The sequence below is a fragment of the Tetrao urogallus genome (genome assembly GCF_951394365.1).
Source record: "Tetrao urogallus genome assembly, chromosome: 1".
In the NCBI taxonomy this organism is placed as follows: Eukaryota; Metazoa; Chordata; class Aves; order Galliformes; family Phasianidae; genus Tetrao; species Tetrao urogallus.
This window is the reverse complement of record NC_136813.1, coordinates 32,800,092-32,820,059: the sequence shown is the minus strand read 5'-3', so window position 1 is coordinate 32,820,059 and position 19,968 is coordinate 32,800,092. Positions and strand designations below refer to the sequence as shown.

General features: G+C 33.3%; 1 protein-coding gene across 1 annotated transcript in view; it reads right to left on the bottom strand.

The window, feature by feature from the left end:
* PCDH17 (protocadherin 17) overlaps positions 1 to 19,968 on the bottom strand; it is a gene marked incomplete at both ends in the record, with an annotated part of 81,451 nt that overhangs the window by 57,978 nt on the left and 3,505 nt on the right. The gene's annotated exons all lie outside the window — the stretch shown is intronic.

Sequence of the window (19,968 nt, the reverse complement as noted above, 5' to 3'; positions counted from 1 at the left end):
TAATCTCTTAAATGTAATACATTATATTTCAGAAGCAGCCTTAATTCTGCATTTTATTCCTTTCTTGTATTCACTTGTAAGCCAGCATATCTAGTGAGCAGCAAATCCACATCATATATATAATCATTACAACATATACAGTCTGATACTTCTCAACCCAAATAAATCTATATAACTGCCGAACTCATATCTGTTTTCTAAGTCAAATATCTCATTTATACATGCCCAGGAAAACTAGCCTTGTGATTATTTTTTTTTTTTTGTCATTCAAGAAATGTGCCTCCACATATAGCAGCTACTAGAATCAACACTTCCATTTCTTATGATGTTGTCAGACAAGATGTCTGTTACAAAATGCATTTTCATCAATTCTCTGCTATCTGATTAAGAAATATAAATCAGACTCTTGCCCTGGAATTAATTATAGCAGCTTCTTAAATGTGGTGCTAAGGACTTCTCTGTAATCTGAATCATGGTCAGAACTGGTCAAACATTTTGTTTCTGCATTGACAGCAATAAAAGCATGTAATATACCATTCAAAATATAAATTTTAAAATAGAAGTTATGACAAAATCTTGGCTCCAGTCTTAATAATGGGAGTTGCTTCTGAGAAATTCTGTATTTATGGTAATAAATGGCCTTTAAATCAATCAAAATTTGAGCAATTTCCTTATATTGTATTTTGCATCTAAACAAACAATTGTGTTTTTACAGTGAGTTCAGAGCTGCAAAAGGACAACTGTAAATACTCGATAACCACAGATATCTGCACAACTCTAAGTTGAATTCTTTTCCGTTCTAAAACCATTAAGCCTTATCCTGTTATAAACTGGGAAAATATCATGCTTATGATGATCTGTACAGGGCACTCTGAGATCTAGGCAATAATTGTTTTCTTATATGTAAAAATAAACATTTAATTTTAAGGCTACACAATTTAGAGTAATCTGTTATACATAATCTGTATACAACAGATTACAGAGAGATATGAATATCTATTTATTTATTCTTTAATTCCAGTTGAAGTGAGAGATCATATACTTAAAATTTTTACACTTTCTATAGAAGTGATATTACACATTTCAGCTCATGCATTAATCATACCTCTTAACACCACATAGCTGTGATGTTAAAAAATAAGTGCTACTTTAAAAATGTATCAACAGCAAATAAGTCCTTCATTCTTTGAGTACACAGCCCTTTTCCAGAAATTAGAATTGGGTCTCTCTGTTTGCTCCCCCCCCCAGGTTTGTTTCAGTGCGCCTACAGATAAACATCAACAAGCTGACCTAATCAACTAAGATCTCTTTACTAATATTACAGATACAGGTACCTACACAAGATTTGCTCCATTTTGACCATCTAGCTTTAGGTTTGTTCTGCTGCTAGAGCTGACTTCCTTCAATAATTACGGGGATAATATAGATGACCAGCAAGATATTCAGTTTAATAGCTAACACTAAGCAAGTTGCATCATACCAGGACTGAATTACATATAAGTACCTGATCAAAAAAACACCACAAAATATGTTACTCAAATTGAAGACTTAGAGCTAGAGTATCAATTAGGTCACTAAGTCATGAGTTTTTAGTAGGATAAAACAAACAAACAAACATACTTGACAGAATGTCTTCAAGGAAAACTGAAGTGAGAACTGTCCATCATCCTGGATGAATACTGGTGAATTAAAAGTCTGTGATATCACTCTAACCTATCGCACCTCTCCTAAAGTTTATTTTCACAGACTAAAACTAATTTATTTCCAGTGAGAAAAGGTATATTATTTCCAGAGTTCTTACAATGGCCCCCTAAAAATGCATTCTTCTATCCATCTGTCCTAATATGTGACTGTACAGTAAATTTGAAGTCTTAAGAACACTGTCATTACTGTGATGTTACATAAAAGTTCTTGAGGATTTGAGTACACACTTGTCAGCTTTGCCAGAAGAATGGAGCTCATAAAAATGATATTTTGAAAGAGACCAGAACTCACACAAACCTTCCAGAAGCCACTAAAAGCAATTTAAAAAAAAAAAAAAAAAAAAAAAAAAAGCTATAGCCACTGCCTTTCAACAAGTATCTTAAGACTTGATTACATTACTTTTGAAGAAGAACACAGAAGAGCAGGCAAATTAAACCTGTACAAAACACACTTCTGGTATGTGGTCTTCAGCTGCGGCAATGTAATTGCCACAGTCTAACTGTCTACCTTGAATAATCACTTGCTGACCAGTCTTCAAGTGCTGTTGTCAACTGTCTGTAAAACCATTCATTCCATTACAATTTTTAGTGCTTCCATATTAAGATGAAACAGTGTCTTTGTAAACTACAATTATTGGTATGTATTGTTCATATATGGTGAATTTGGAATACTAAATTTTATAAATTTAAAATAAAACTGCTACTCTAACAATTCTAACGATTAATTGGCTATAACTTCTAAAATTTTAATTTAGGGAAAACAAAATGAAAAATTATGGCCAAGAAAGAAATATCAAATTCTTTCATAAAATCATGTTCACAACATTCTATTTAAATGTTTTTGATATTTTACAGAGAAAAAAATGTTCAATAGTGATTCTGCAAACGTGTGTATAAATAACAATATATATATATATGTAGATATATATATTTTTTCAAATAAGAATATCAGGATTAAAATTGCAGCCCCATAACAATCAATCAAATTTCAGGAAATTGACTACTGCTTGGTGAAAGAATGGGCTTCTGCTTTCAAGAATTCCTATTTAAAAACAAAATAAAACAAACCAAAACAACGACAATGACAGGAACAACAAGAACAACAAAAAACTGTCTATTAAAAAATAGCTCCTAGCTCTTTTCCTTCTTTTTTTTTTTAATTTCCATTTTAATAAATATCTTTGTTATACCACTATTCTGAAAATTTATAACAAGCTTTGATGTATTTCATATCGTCTGAATAATGCTGAACAACAACAAAAGAAAAAGTTTTCATTTTAACAGACCTCTCTTCTGAAAAAAATGGTTCATAAACTCAATATGACTGCAACAAAAAAAATGAGGAAAAGTGAGAGAGAAAGAGGGAGAGAGGGAGAAATGCAATATTTAAGTATTCTTGACAAATTATGTCCAGAAATAATAGTCATATTAGGGAAAGATGTATTTAAAAAATGTAAAAAAGAACTAAAACATTAATCAGTTTTATGAATATTCGGCTACTAGAATATTCATAATTTTTTTCACAGAATTACAAGAACAAGTATCACATTTTCAGAAATGATTCAACACAACTCTATTTTATGTAGATGTTCATACCTGAAACTATGATAAAGCAAAACGTCTTTACGGAATTCTACTCTAAATTCTTTTTAATTAAACATTAACTACAAAATGAAATATCTCTCCTCTTCATCAGATGACTACTTAATATCTGCTTCAAGCCCTTTCTGCGTCTTTTCTTGAGAAGTACCCACCCTTTCCCCATGAAGCAAGTATCTTATGTAATGACAATCATTTACAAGACAATGTAAATGTAATGTATTCTGCCAAATCAGGTTTTAAAAGAGCAGAAAATTGTCTTGATTTTGTTAGAAACAGTTTTGCTCAGTGTAATACAATCTTTCACAAAGAACTTCTTAGTCTTCCACATATACCTAGTGAGTGTGTTTGCTTAGCCTGAAGAACAGTTTTTGATTTCACAAGACTTCTTTCAGTACGAAAAGGTATTACCTCAGCATCAAAAATAAAATAAAATGTTAAATAAAAAGAACTGAGCATAAACTTCTAATAAATGATTCTATTTTATCTGAAAGGCAAAATTAAGCAAGCTGTTTTAACAGATCTTATCCTAATATGTGCTCTCCACTTTGTCTTCGAAAATGTTTTTGAGACATAATTTATATGAATGTACATATTTGAGATGTTTCACATGTTGCAAAATGAGTATTTTAGAGTTATAAGAACAGTTTATTTACGTGAATTTCTGACATGTGTGACATTGTTGAAAAACACATGGCAAGAAAACCAGAGAGATGCACAAGGCCACAGCATTCACCAGTCTCCATTATGTTTTACTGAAGGATGTTGGTGTTTTCTCTTTCCCTTGAATGAGAAAAGCAAAATGATGAGAGTTCGTTCCTGGGTTACTCAGTCAAATAGTTAGAGGGGCTTCAAAAAAAGTAAAAGCAGGACTCAGGAGACAGAAACTTTCATTTTTTTCCTGTGAGTGAAGGAATATAGATTTTCCCCAGATATATAGACTGATCCATGTACTAATTTTCTTAGCACATACTACAGTTGTTACACATGTTACAGATCTTTTTTGTTAGAGAATTTCTTTCAAAGTATCACAGATAGTGTAGTACTGTCTCACTGAAAACAATTATTTTTCAAGTTTTTACAAGAATTTACACCGCAACGCACAAGGCACAAGAGAAGACAGAGCCCAGATGATAGTGATTTAATGTAGTGTGAGGATTAGAAAACACAGGGCCAAGTGAAGATTTCTCTCACTTCATTGATGCACCAAGCCTGAATTCTGAAGAAGTTAAAAAGGTCACTGTAAGAGAGACAGTTTTTGTGTGGCCCTGGTAGATAAAGAGACCTGTAAGACAAGAGAAAGGGTGAGTTCAGACTGATCAGTTTTTCACATATAAAATAAAGATAACTCCTTAACTCCTCAGCCAGAGATACAGGATACACATTTATGGGCAGACTTAAAAACTAGGAAAAATTGTGGAAACTGAACCCAAAGCTTCCTCCTATTAAAAAGGGAATTAAGTAGATTTTCCAGACTGAACTCCAATTGTTGTTGATCTTACGGTGGTTTTTAGGCTTCTGAGCCTCATTTTACTTTGCAGTGCAGAACCAAGAAATATAAGCATTTAATGAAATTTCCACAGTCTGGAAAGAGAACGTGCAGATTTGTCAAATGGGACTAGAAAAATCTAATTGCTATATGAACTGTTTTTTGGAGAGTGTGTAAGACCAGAAGAGGTGGAAGAAGTGCTAAATATCACACCATATAAAGAGCTCTATCTGAAAGTACAATAGCTCTCCTTCTGCTATCACAGCATCAATAAATAAACATAATGAAATTCATGACACATTATTGCATTGTTCTGTATTGCTTCTATTCATTTAAAAATGATGAACACATTTAAAATAATTCACAACCTGTCAAATGCCTGTGAGCAATGCAGTTAGACTGGTGCTTTAAGAAGTCTTTGTGAAGATCTTATGAGAGAGCTTGATACAAGCTAAATCAAAGTGAAGATAGAAGTATAGGAAAACAGAATAATGACTACTTCACCTGAATCTACTGGTACAGTTGCATCCAATATATTTACACTGTTCACCAATGATATGTACTTACTGAAGCTGCACTGTCAATAAAAAACACATTAAGAACCTTCCGAAAGAGCTTCCCTGTCAATTAGATTGAAGATACATTCTATCGCTCCAGTTTTCCTGTCAATTTAATATACTGGATCATATTAGCAGTACTGGCTTGTCAATAAGGCAAATCCGAATCCTATTAATGGAGTTACACTGCCAATATAATCGGCTTCCTGTTTATCGAGCTCCCCAGTATTTGGGAAAGCTGCAAAATGGGATTATAAGGTTAGGTTGCACGCATCTGTCTGTATAATATATAAATATTTGAGGAGTTGTATCCTACTGTGAAGAAACACGTGTAGTCACTTTTTTTCCTTTTATATAAACTTCAGAAGACAGAATAGTGCTGTAATTTACCATCACTGAGAAAATACTAAATAATCCTCATTTATCACATTGTTCCCTGCTTGCTCTTGTTAACACTGTTACAGAACAGTCTACTTGTGTGCCAGAAACACAGAAGTGCCAATAGTTGTATGCAATCCATCCCACTTGCATGAGAGTATCTGTGCAAGAAAATAAAAAAGATTAAATATGTTTTAGCAATAAAATCTGAAATACTCAAAAGTTTCAATGCCTATTTAGTCCTTGTGTTGTGCTATATAATCTCGATGGAATTGAAGCTTGTAACTATAATTTTAGTGCAACAGAGACCCCTGGCAATAAATAATATGAGGTACTGGTTCAGGCATTAAAAAACAAACAAACAAACAAAAAAACAGTAGTTCAGCAAGCCTTCTATTTAATAGAAGCCTTAATGAAGTTGAACATTAGTTGCTTTTAACCACATTCAATATTAAATAACTACTTTGACTGGATTAGCAGAATATACAACAGACATTAAACCTGATTATATTAAAAAAACAAAAAAAAAACAAAAAACAAAAAAACCCCACTTTTACTTAAAAAAAAAGGAAAAAAGAAAAGAAGAAAGAAGTAATTGCATTAAAATGTACTGGGCATTCTCTTATTTAATTAACTCTTTATATCTAACTTGAAAATATGGATTTAAAAAAAACATGGTCCAAAATGACAGTTAAAGGTCAATGAATCAAGTTGCCAATTATATTTTCTGGCAGCAGATGGGTGCAATGAAACCTAATGATTGAATTTGAAACGCTTTAATGCACCTTTTATCCATGGCTCCCACCATATTGAGTCTACCTCGGTATTCCTAACAGATATTATGTTTACTGCATAGCAAACACAACCACGGTTAGCTAATCAGAATGTAATCTGCACTCCTAAGAACATCCAGTTTATTGAAGAAATATCATACCACAGAAGCAGAATAACACTTGGGAGTTTATCTTTGATATCATTAGCCTTTTTTTTTTTTACTTTTCACTCCAAAATACATGTAAAATATTAAGTCTCTAAGTTAACACATTAAAATTAGATGGAGATTAAAAAAAAAACCTACTGCCTTGAAATTTAAAGAGATCAAAGTATTTGTTATCATTTCAAAAACATTTTTATTTCCTTGTGTTTTCAATCTTTTTTTTTCTGTGTGAAAGCAACCTTTTTTTTTTTTTTTTTTTTCTTCACATACAGATATTCTAAAATACAATCGTAAATTGCTGGCATTTTTATTTTTAATGTTAACACATATCTGAAAGAACTTACTAAGCGGGATCACCCAGTGAAGCCAATAAGAGTTGTGGAATATGTCTTATTCTTACCACTGCTGCTTTCTTGTTTTTAAGAGTAGCACATCACAAATGCTTGCTGAACAGACAAAAGTTTTATTAAAACGAGAATACTATTTGGTGGAGAAGGAGATCAAATTATGGCTTTTTAACACTGACAAACTGCTTTGTACTCATAAGGTTCAGTAAAGAGAAGCAGAGAAAATATTTTAAATCTTTTAAGTTCACGTTAACACCTATCCACTACATTTACCTTCTGTCCAACCCATACTCTCACTAAAAGCAACAATAAAACTCCTAGAAGCCATGACCTGAGGTCTACTGAAATCAATGGATGTTTTCAATTTGGTTTCAATAGTTCTTGGATCATTCTTCATAGTTCAATTACAAGATAAGTGAATCTTTACATAGCATGCTACATTCCCACAGTACGTATGTTGTACGCTGTAGAAAGCTACAAAGAAGCAGGAATATTACTATGGTGATAGAAAGTGAAAAAAGTCTTATACATAATATTCTTTTATGCCAGCATATAGTCCTCTCAATGGATGACATTTAAACCAACTTGTAACAGCAGCAACAAGGAAAGGTGATTAGCTAGGCAGAAAACACTGTATGTGGCATAAGAGTCCAGTTCTGTATTTCTTCACTTCAGAGTGAAAAATGTCAGCAATAAAGGTGACATAGGACCTTGTTCTGAAGTCACACTGCCTGCACAGAAAATGTACATAAAGAAGACCACTGAAGCTTTCTTTCAAGATGATGGACAGAAGAACGGAGATAAATCTAGATCACTTATTTTCCTCTCAAGCTGAAACTTTATCCTCCTTTTCCTAAAATCCAGAAAAGCAATGATTCCTCCCTTAAATTCCTCAGGAATTAAGAAGCAAATTGCAGATGCTAAAACTTACAATACTTTCTTCTGTCTAGTTTTTTATTTAGGTCATAAGGCTATTTCAGTATTTCATTAAAAAACATCAACAAGTTATTCTATAAGTGATTTTGGAACATTATAAAAAGCCTAACTTTCTCACAAATATCTTGGCATAATTATTTCCTCATAATGTTACAAAAAGATCTACCACTAAATATGCTGCCAAAATTATGGCTGAATTTATGACAGAACAGTAGATCATAAACTTTACAGCTTCACATGCCTGTGTAAGGAGATTTTCAACTATAAAATGGTGATGAGTTGATTTATTATTTGTGACATAAGATAAATAATTTAGGCTTGCACAAATTTAGCAAGAGGTTCTGTCCCTAAATATGCTTTAAAGCCATAACATTCAGGTACCTATGATGAGGTACCTCATAAAATGTAGAGTTTGATTGAATACATCTTGAATACAGTAGCAATGGCCAAGTAGCTGTAGACAGAAAAAATAAGGCCTTTTGATTACAGCACTCCGTATAACCATCCACATCTCTGTCACTTCAGTGTCAACATACTGCAATGACTTCATAGTCTGTATATCAGTTCAGGAGATAGAGCAAGCAAAGAAGATTGTTATTTTCTCAATAGGAAAACATTTTACCTATAACACAACACCCACTTAACCCAGTGTTCTCTACAGGTAACTTCTATACTCACAGGTATTTTAGGGTGTGACCTTGACATGTAAATTCTTAATAACCTGGGAGAAAATGTTCTGGATTACTCCTCTCATTAAAGCTTGTCATACTGAGACTATGAAAGTAGATTTTGTTCTTAAAATAAACCACATGACAAAGGGTTCTCTGCAAAGACCACAGAAAAATTTCTCTTTGTTTTAAACTTATGTTGGTTTGTAAACATCTAGGACATTTCTACAAGATTCACCACAGAGACTCAACATCAATGCTAATATTTGACCGAGGGTGTTGCTGGAATACAGAATTCAAATTACGGATTTGTCTCGATATTTAATTAGCTCAGCCAGCATTTGAGCACATTCTTTCAAAAGCAAATGAATATAAGTGTATGTTGCATATCATTTTTTTATTCTCTTAAATACAAACTTTCAAAGAAAAGAATTAATGTAACCTTGTGTAAACAAATATGTCACAAAAGTCCCAAGTTATTATTCAGAAGTTTGTGTATGGAGTAATTCTCTTTCCAAATGGGAAAATAATTGAAATATGGCAACTACTGTGCAAGAAATTCTAGAGAAAATATCATGTGTTGGGCAAAAAAATAATTTGTTAAGGCAATTATGCATTTGGATGTGCTGCTCCCTGCAGGTGGATCAAGAGCCCACATGAAGTCACACCAATAGACTTCTTCATTGGAACTCAATGAGAGTTAAGTGCATCATCTTCCATAAAAATAGAATTAGGATATAATTTCTAGAATGCCATGTACCAAACTTCAGCAGAGATTCTAAAGCCTATGGTATGAAGCCCTATATCTAAAGACTTGTAATAGGATTACTGCTATAACTTTAACCATTACAAAACAAACATCACCAATATAATGATACCAACAACTTCAATAGTGTATAAGGAATAGACAGTTACTTGCAAGAATTAATCTGCCATTTCACACATCTGCCCAAGGGAGGTATCGTAATTGCAAAAAATTTACTCTTAGACTGCTGAGACTCTTAGTAATTATGTTTCTTTTTTTAATAGAAATAGCCACAGGTAGTAACAAATTGGGTTTTGAGATGGGGAAGTGGGCATGCATTCTAACCTAAATTACTATGTAATTGTCTTTATTATAAAATACTATAGAAAATATATAGCTCAAAATTTAAATTAGGAAAAAATCTTTTATTTAAGTAATCTCCTCTGCTGGCACTTTAACATGACTGCAAGCAATTTATCTCTATCTAAATATCTTTGCCAATACTAGCCAAAATTCCTGAGGATTATATTTGTTTAATAAAAGCAGTTTTCTTTTGCTTTACTTTATCCAAAGAAGATAAGCTAACATGTAGGTCAGAATCTGGAAATCTATCTACTCACTCATGCCCAAGGTTATTTTGCCAGTATCAATGTAGAAGGGGATGAAGAAAAGAGGCTCCTTGTGTTTCTGCCCTTATATTGTGAATGAACTGACATTGAAGTTTTCTTCAGAATTCTGGAATTCAGTTTGAAACATGGAATTACTTAACATGAGCTACTTTTTGAAGGAATTACTGTTTCTTTTACAATCACATTATTGTGATGATGGGATGTGTATTGTTGAGGAAGATGGTGGCCAATTGATAAATAATAAATTCATCTAACTGTTCTACCCCTTGCAATAATGTATTTTTTTACACCTGAAAAGAAGCTACAGGTAGTTTAAATAGACAGAACACATTCACAGATGGACAAAATGAAGACTGTGCACTCAAAGAAAAAGCATTTTTCACCCCATAGATACTTTCTCTGTTGTAGAAAAAGGTGTAGATTGACACCATCTTCTAAAACACTGATAATGCATAGTGTTAAATAAATGAATAAATAGATGTGTGTTGCTTGTTAATAACTTTTTTTTTTTTTTTAATCCAGCTAACTAGTTGCTTTGAATCTGTGCTGCTGTCACATCTATGTATCTACACATGAACAGTTTTATTATCTGACATAAACTCTAGACATTCAAATAGCTTCCAAGGCTTCATGTCTTCCATTTTTTAAAAGGCTTTTAAATTTGGTATTTCCCAAGCACTCTAAATTCCACTATATTCTTATTGTCATTTGATCCACTGAAATGATGAAGAGATCAGAAAAGAACACACTGGGTACTTTACAGCTGTGGCTGGATAATCTTGCTCATGATCATCAAAGCAGGATTGTTTTTATGATCTTCAAATCTGCATATCAAATTACACAAGTCTATGCAAAAGAGCAAAAATATCAAATATTCAGACATCAGGACTATCTCAATAGAGTACTAGAGAATGCAGTTTGAGGCTAAGTGATACAAACAGCTTTTGCAGCTTTGCAATGTTTTTAAAGTAAGGGAGAAAAGCAACAGGGAGCAGTTAAGCTAATACAGACTAAGAGATTCTGAGCTTAATTCTACATGTGCTTACGCATATCAGTAGCTCCATTTCTGTAAGCAATCCATTTAACTCAGTGGTTCTATTGACCTAAATTAAAATTTTCACTGAATAAGTGTTCTAAAGATCGTTCCTTGAAAGACATAGTACAAATGCAATTTAAAAGAAGGTTAGCATCTGTAAGCCTCAAAATTGCCTATGTACTGATTAAAGACGTCATCTTGTTTTTTCGGCTGTCGTTGACAGTCTGTTCCTCAGTATCAGAGCAAAGCCCAAGTTCTGAATCTGAGGGACATTATTAAAACAACATTTTTAGTGTTTTTTGTTGTTGCTTTGTTTTTAACCTTTAAAATGTTATATAATTTAAATATTTTTATTGAGTATCTTTAGATCACATGGGTTTACCTTTAAAAAAAAAGAAAAAAAGAATACAAAAAACTGAATTGTAGCTAAACAAGCTTAACTGTAAGTGGTTGCTTAGCAATCAGCAATGAACAAGACAGAAATATAGTAAGTAAAGATAGTGACTGACATGTTCTGTGTTTGAATCACGGTATTCATTAAAATGAACAGTGTAACACCAACAGAGGTTTAAAACAAAACTCTATTAATAAAATAATGCATACAACTGTCTTCAGGAGCAAATTATGCTTTCAAAAGCTACAAATTGTGATTCACATGTCTGTTCTCAATAAGAAAGTCCTTTAGCTATTATTAAAAATACATTAAAATCCTTCAAAATTTGGATGAAGCCATTATTTACCTTTTGTTTTTAATTCAATTGTCAAGTGTGCTTCCAATGATTTTAAACATAGTATATATCTACAAAGCAAGCAAGAGTTTATAGCTTTGAAGACTTGAAATTGATTTTTAATGCACCAGCTTTCAAACACTACAAAGGCTGCTCTCTGCTGATAAAGACAGTAAACAAGAAATTGTCCTTTAAATGTTCCCTTTAATGTTTTTCTTTAATTAAAAATCAATCAAAAAAAAACAACCCTCCAACACTGTGACATTAAAAAATTAAAATTAAGACATTAAAAAGTGTTTAAGGCTTTCTGACACATGAGACATTCAAACTAGAATGAAAACTTGTTACTTTTGTTTACTTCTGTCAGTTTAGAATTTATTTCTTCGCTCTCTGAACATTATTAATCAAGAAATAAACACAAGTTGAGATAGTTTAGCATTGAACAGAGCTATTTTTATTGCATAGAAATGTTAAAATTGAGATAAAATAAAAGCAGATTTTTAAAAGTACTGAAGTAAAATGATTTCAATAGCTTTGGATTATTTTAATATATTCCTTTCCTCTAATCAAACCAAAGCCTATTTATGTAGATTAGTTACATCTAGAGTCTCATTTATCCAACCTGTATTTATCCTTTGATCACAAAGCTTGTTAACTTAAATGGTCTTTTATTGTTATGATTCGTTTTCCCGTAATTATGCAGTTTAACTGCCTGATTTTTTTTTTAATAAATATATGCAAACGTGCCAATCATAAACAACAGTGCTATGCTAGATGCTCAATGAACTACAAGAGCCATTTCAATACAATAAAACTGCCTGGAAGTGTTCCAGGGCAAGGACTGCAAATACCAGTAATCATAGTGTCACTAGAACTAGTACAGGCAAATACAAGTGTGTCACATGTACCAATAGATGGTCTGAAACACTGCCTGAAACTCATTTCACACGTCTATCACTGAAAGAACTTACAATGCATCGATCAGAGGTCCCACCCACACTACTTGTAATGAGAGTTCTGCTTTTCCCTTTTAGAGTCCTCCTTTGGCATGCAGTGGAGACTGCAGCACGCAGCCACACAGCATGGAACAGGATGTAATTAGAAACTCTTCTGTTACGGGGAAAAGTATTTTATGAACCAGAGGAACTCTGGTCTGATGCATAAATGACAAAGGCAGTAGAAACTTCCACGGATAATATGAAGTACTGTTCTCTTGAAGCATTTACTTTCCTAGATTGCCTATAAGGCACAAAACTGAGAATAGATCAGCTTGGGGGTTCAAACGGGTGCCATTTCCTCACTGCACCAAAAGATGTAAACTGATCTTCATGCTGTCTTTCTGCACAAGCAAGGTTAATAATTGGCTGAAACATTTCAGCATCATCTATACACGTAGAGGGACTTCTCAATTTTTAGGATGAAGTATAGGGAAGTATTTTCTTATTTCAAGCAACTGCTATCCTTTCTATACAGTTAGCTCTGTACTTCATGCAATTCAGTAAAGAGATGCTTCTCTTGTGATCTGAATAAGCAGGAATGGTATCAGAAGCCTTTGGGAATAAGAAGGAGGTTATTTGAAGCATTACCTAATATCCTAATTAACAGAGACATTCACATGAATTTGCTTGTTCTTGAATGTAGTAGTTAATACTGAGCATTATATCTAAAATGCTTAATAATTTATTTCTCTATTTCTTTCTCACAGGATTTATAGTAATTAATCCAGAATCTTCTTCTGAAAAAGACTAAAGTAGAATAATAATAATAATAATAATAATAATAATAATAATAATAATAATAATAAAGTTGTATTTAAAAGACCATGAAAAATACATTACAAGAGTTTAGAATGCAACCTAGCTAAGATTTATTGCAGTCAGCATACTCCGTTACATCCAATCACATCCGGAAAAGCTGCAACAAATAGTTAATCTCCTTGCTGCCCCCTTAGAAAACCTAATAAATGAAACACACTCAAAGAACTTTTTCCAAAACGATATTGACACTCCCTTCCTAGTATCTGTTGTTTTTTATTTATTTATTATTTTCCTATGTAGGTAAGAGATTGCATTCCCCTGAGAGCTTTATTTTTTTCCCATATTCTCAAGCCCTTTAGCTTTAATTTCACCATTTCTCTTCAGCTGGAGATACAATTGAAAGCATAAAGCTCTCAAACTATCTGCTGTAAAAATTTGTCCCAACTGCTCTACTCTGACCTTTTGACTTTGATACTTTTAAAGATAAAAATGGACCTACTCCGGTCAACAAATATTTTTTAAGTTCTTTTCACAAGAAAATTCCTACCTGTTGGAAAACACTAGTAGCAAAATGTAATTCCTTTATATTTACATGCACTCCTCAATCTTGAAGCAACCTCTTAAGACCTCTGCCATGCATGCAATATGTTTTCATCAGAAAGAAAACAGCAGCCTGGATACATACATTTGCAGATAATTTGGCAAGGCATTTTAACTTTTAGAGGAACACTGAGGAAAGAAAGATGAAGGAAGTTCTTTGAAAACATAAATATTTCTCTGTACGTTAAAGCTTCTTGAGGAGGAAGATAATAAAACGAAAACAAAATCCCATTACAGCCATATACAGTGACCAGAACATATTCTCTCATTCATATTTTCACGTTCTTAAAGAAGCAAGTTTATACCTATGCCTTTTTATCAGCAAGTGATATTTTCAAATAGGCTAACCTAATTACAATTTTCCATATATCAATATTTACTGATTGTTACGAATGTCACATTCTGCACATTTTTGTAAAATTAATGAAAACATATGAAACAGGATTTTCAGCAATATGTTCAACAGAGCACTTGATTTCCTCTTGCAGCTGCACACCTGATTGTGTTACAGTTCACATCACAGAGCTGAGATCTTCTAAATTCTAGTCTCATCAATTAATGTCTGTAAAGATGTTGTAAGAAAACATCACAAAAGGATGAAGTCAAAAAATAACAGGCCTGATCATACTATTCTTAGTTGCACTATGTAAAAATCTTAGTCTCAATTTACTTCAATCCACTGAAATAATTGATGGACGAAATTATGCTATTGACTGATATCTGAGTAAAACCAGGCTTTCTTTTCAGTGTGGGTAAGAATAACAGAAACCTGGCCAAATCTGCTGTTAAAAGATTACTCATCAATGGATCAGTCACGAAAATTGCACTGGTAATTACAATCATGTGTGAAATTTACCAGTTAAAGTTAGGAAATAAGAGTGAGCACCAAGATAAGGAAAGCTCAGACAACTTTAAGAGCCATTGAGAGGTGAGACTTAGTAGATGCTGCATGACTTGTCTCATCGCTTATTTTAACTGTACTACTACTCTCAGTAGTTTCTACTACTCTCAGAATTTATAAAACAGCAACTTCTAGAGAGACATTATTATTCTTAATTTATTGGTGACCAAGAATTCCTATCGTGGCAGTGTCAGTTTCTTTCTTAGATCAGTGTTCTCTTAAATTGTCTTTCTCCATGTATTTTTATTGCTTCATATTAAAGCATTTCATCTTGGAAAAGTTCTTTAGATTTCACATGGACCTATATATCAGGAATTACCCTTTTGAAATAATGTTGCTATAAACAATATTGTCAAGGAGATCAAGACCAGGGCAGCAATAATGCAAAACAGGGAACAAATTCTGCTTCCTCTGCCTATTTCAGCAACTGAACTGGACACCACACTTTGCTCTAGGTTGCTACACTTGCTCCCAAAATGAATGTACTTTGTCACAGTATTACGTAGTGGAAGAACGGAATTATGCTTCACCCGAACACAGAAAATGTCCTGTCCTGCAATTCTTGTACAGCTAATCACAGTACTGACTTTAATGAATAAGTAAACCTAAAGCTACTGAACTACAGAATACAAAATCCTACTAATTGCAGACTGTATTTACACAATGCAAGGCATTCACAGGAGTTATTTTGCAAGACATCTGCCCTTGCCAGATTGTAAAACCTACCATAATTCATCTCAGTCAGGCTGTTCTGAAATTTATGACAATCCTTAGATATGGCCCTAGAATACATTCAAACATGTAATGAGTACAAATTTGCCAATCTGTAAATGTGTAGAACTGCCCCTGTGTCCTCTTAGTGTAAAATATTAATTTCTACTAGCTGTAGTGAGAGAGAATAACATTTGCAGAGTAGATACAGAAATCAAACTTACTACCTCTGATTTTAGACAGGAATTTTAAAAAACTGAGAACGATGCAACTTCTGTAAGGAAAGTTGCATGCTTCTTTTTTGCAATCCTGACATTTTTGAGCTGAAGTTTCTCGAAGTAAAGCATGAAATGATATAATATCTAAAGAGAGAGCAGTACTAATGTAGCTCATGTTTTTATTTCCCCTGAAGATTGCATCTTCTTAGGTACTACTGGGCACCTGGCAATGAAGCTGCACTGGGAGTTAACGGTAATCTGTTGACACATCGTAAACATCGGGTGCCTAAAGTATTAAGAATGATCTGTACTTTATCTTAAAATGCTACAGGACTGCCTGGCACAGCAACTAAAGTTGTTCCCAGCTTGAGAGCTTCTTGCAGAACTGCCATTCTTTTTTCTCTGAGTTGTATATCAAAACCTGTGGACACTACTTCCTTTATTAACTCCTGTCTCATTCCTCACATATATCCAAATCTTTCCAAGTTGCACCGCAAGAATAGTAAAAATCTCTAGTCTTTGCAGTAGATAGTTTTCTGCACTACTGTCATGTCACTTTGAGAAATCATTTTCCAGAACTTATATATTTAAGGAACCTATTTGTTCCCCTGTATCCATTCATTCGTATACGCTGAAATCCTGCAGGAAAAGAGACTGTCACTTGTTCATACAGGGAAAGGCTTCCCCATAACTAACACAAACTGGTCATCATATAACCTTTTGTTATGAGAGACATGAACATACACGTGTATGTTTATACATTTTTCACACACCTATATATATGTGTGTACTTTACATATTTAATATATCTTCTTCAAAATAAAGCAAAATACTGTTTCTCTTTGACAGGAGAGTACATGAACTTGATGTACTCACCAAAATGAGATGAAGAGAATTTGCCCAGTAGACTTTAAGATCTCAACTGAATTGATACTGCCTGTCAGCCATGTAGACACTCAATTTTCTCCAGTCTTCCCCATTTTTCCCCAGTAAAAATGAATAGTTTGGACTCCAAGTGATTGAAAGACTGCATGGAATATTTAATGTGATAGGGAGAATTGTATAGCTCTTGTCTGCATTTGAATGTTTTTCACTGAGTTACTCTTTGAAAGCAGTGTTTCTAAAATATGTTTAGAATGTGATTGCTGAAGTAAAAAACAACAGAACGTGATAATGTGTAATTGTTCTAACTGCACGGTGCATTATTAATGCTGTTCTTTATACATATCAACCTCACGTGCATGTCAAATCACAAATGGTCTATTTTCAGAAACCGTAGGCAGTTGCAGTTCTCTTATAAGCCAATAAATGCTAGAGGTATTCAGCATCCTTGTCTATTTATCCAAAATTTTACGCGTACCTATAAGTGTGCATGTTTAAATTGTTTAATTATTATAGTAACAAATGACTTCTCTGACTCACATAAATAACACACGCAATCATTACAAGTAGCTAAATGCTACAAAGCAGTGAAAAAAGACACAAGTTGTTAGACCTTGTGACTACTGAATAACAGGAGTCACTCAAAGAGAGGGAAGATTACACTACTCTGTAATATATATGCAGCAGTATTTTGCTTCTAGTCCTCTGGGGTGAGTCTGAAACCCATAGCCACTAAGGAACAGTTTATCCCACAGGTATACAAAGACATAAATTGTGCTGTTTGTAGCATAATTTCATTAGAAATCACAAAGCCTATTGATGTTAACAGCCCCTACTGAAAAGGAGAAAAAAAAAAGAAGTACTCTTATCGGGAGTGAGAAAACTTGCATCTTTCAGATAAATACATTACTTGATTTTAAATATTTACAGACTCAATCGGTCTAAGCAATAATGTAACACTTACTATGTATATACATATGTATATGCACTGCATATAAGCATATAGATATACATAGATAAACAAAGTTACAGTATCTGATTCCTGTTACAGAACTTTGCTATTCTCACTTGCTGAGAAAATGAGAGTGAAGGAAAGCAGTTTCATTGTATAAATAATATAGTGTGAGATTACCACGATTCGGCAATATACCTGGAAAAACTCAAGTGAATATTCGCTAGGGAACACTTACACAACCATTTGGCTTTCTCTTACTGAAGTAACGAAGAAAACTGCCGTTTTGAATTGGCTAATGAAAGGAGATGATAAAGCAGCTGCTTGGATTCTGTATCTTTTTTTATCCACTGGCTATACTTTTGATTCCTAACTGTGCAATTTGCTCTTCTTGTGTTTCCTGTGATACGTTAGATCCACAGAGAGGACTGATCCTTTACAGCTTCTCTGTGAGCTTGCAGTTTGAATTTTATATGATGCAGAAATGGAAGACCAGACAGAAAGTAGTGTATACATACTGAATTCAAATTTTATATAAAATTTACTCTAGAGATGTAGAGATGGAGAATACAAAACATATTTCAGTAATACAAAATTAGAGTGAAGCAGGATCAGATTTTCCCCTCTGACTACTTTAAGTCTGGGCCCCTCCTGAACTGAAAACAACTGCTCTGTTTCACGTGATGGTTTTGTTTGGTTAATACAATTACAAAGTATAACATTAGTAAGTACATTTCAACAGGTGTTCACTGGGGAAAATGAATGTTTCCTAATCTGCTTGCTGGACCATCTAGGTATCCCATGCTGTGTTGGATATTCAGGGAAAGCAGGAGTAAAATATTTGATAAGCCTGTATGTGCTGTGTGGAGTTATGGTAAGCATTTCCCACAGTCGACATATCGAAAACTCTTACAGAAACCACAACACACCTTTGTAAGGGAGGAAATTCCTCTTTTAGCTTTATATAGACCTCGGGAAGAAAAATAAATAAATAAAAAATCATGACTGATATTATACACTGAACACTTTAAAAAAGGTACCATATTTTCCATAGGGATTTTACACTACAATTGAATTTTTACTACTCAGTAGCATCAGTACATGAATTAATTGCTTTATATAGGCATTACATGGTTGTAGGAAAGTAAAATTATTTGGCTCTTAGTAACTATTACACTTGCCAGTAGGTTAAAAAACAAAACAAAACAAAACAAAAAACAAAACAAAACAAAAAAAAACCTTCTTTTTTTTCTTAGCATTCTGACCACTCCATTTTACAGTAAAAAAAATTTGACATTACTTAAACACGTGTCATTGAATGTTATTTGTCTCATAAAGCATGAATTATAAATCAAATTATCTCTGGTTGCGCCCTAAACTAAACTCTTTCCTGAAGTGTCACTTTTTGTTAAAATCAATTCCAGATTTTACATATTGCTCTGCTCACCTAATTGACAGCAACACAAATTCATGATAGGCATAAAATGAAATTGTTTCTGTGACATAACTCAACTCAATAGTGGGTTGAGGATTAGTTCACAGTGACCTTGTACAAACAGCCTTTACTTTTCTTTTTTTCTTTTTTTTTTTTTTTCTTTTTTCTTTTCCTGTCAAAAATATTCCATTTACAGGCTATCAGTTACTGGAATTTTCGTTACTTAACTGATGGATACTTCTATTTAGTTTAAAATGTTAGATGCAGCTGGCAACTAGAATATCCGGTCATCACAGACTGCAGGGTAGCATAACTCAAAGGTACTATGAATTTTCTTTTGGTACATCAGGTGTCTAAAGTGCAACTTCTTTCCCAGTAGCTGCATATACAAAGTGAGTCTGTGTCACTTCTGATACACTCAGCTCATTCCCCTATGACTCAGAACAGCATATTAGGAGACTACAGGACAAAACAAATATGACATTTCAAATATATTTAATAGTCATTATCCAGAGCCTGCTTTCAATCCAAACGTTAAAAATCACTTTGGAACATACCTGAAATATTTGAACATTAAGCTGCATTAATCATAAAGCAATATTTTAAATTAAATCAACTGGAGCCAAATTCTGCCCTCACCTTCCCTCTGTGAGTGCACTGCTCTAGAATATGTCTTCTGAGTTTGCAATACCCGCTAGAAATTAAGTCAATTGATTAGCACCCTATATCCAATGGTCCAAATTCTGCCACTTTTCACATT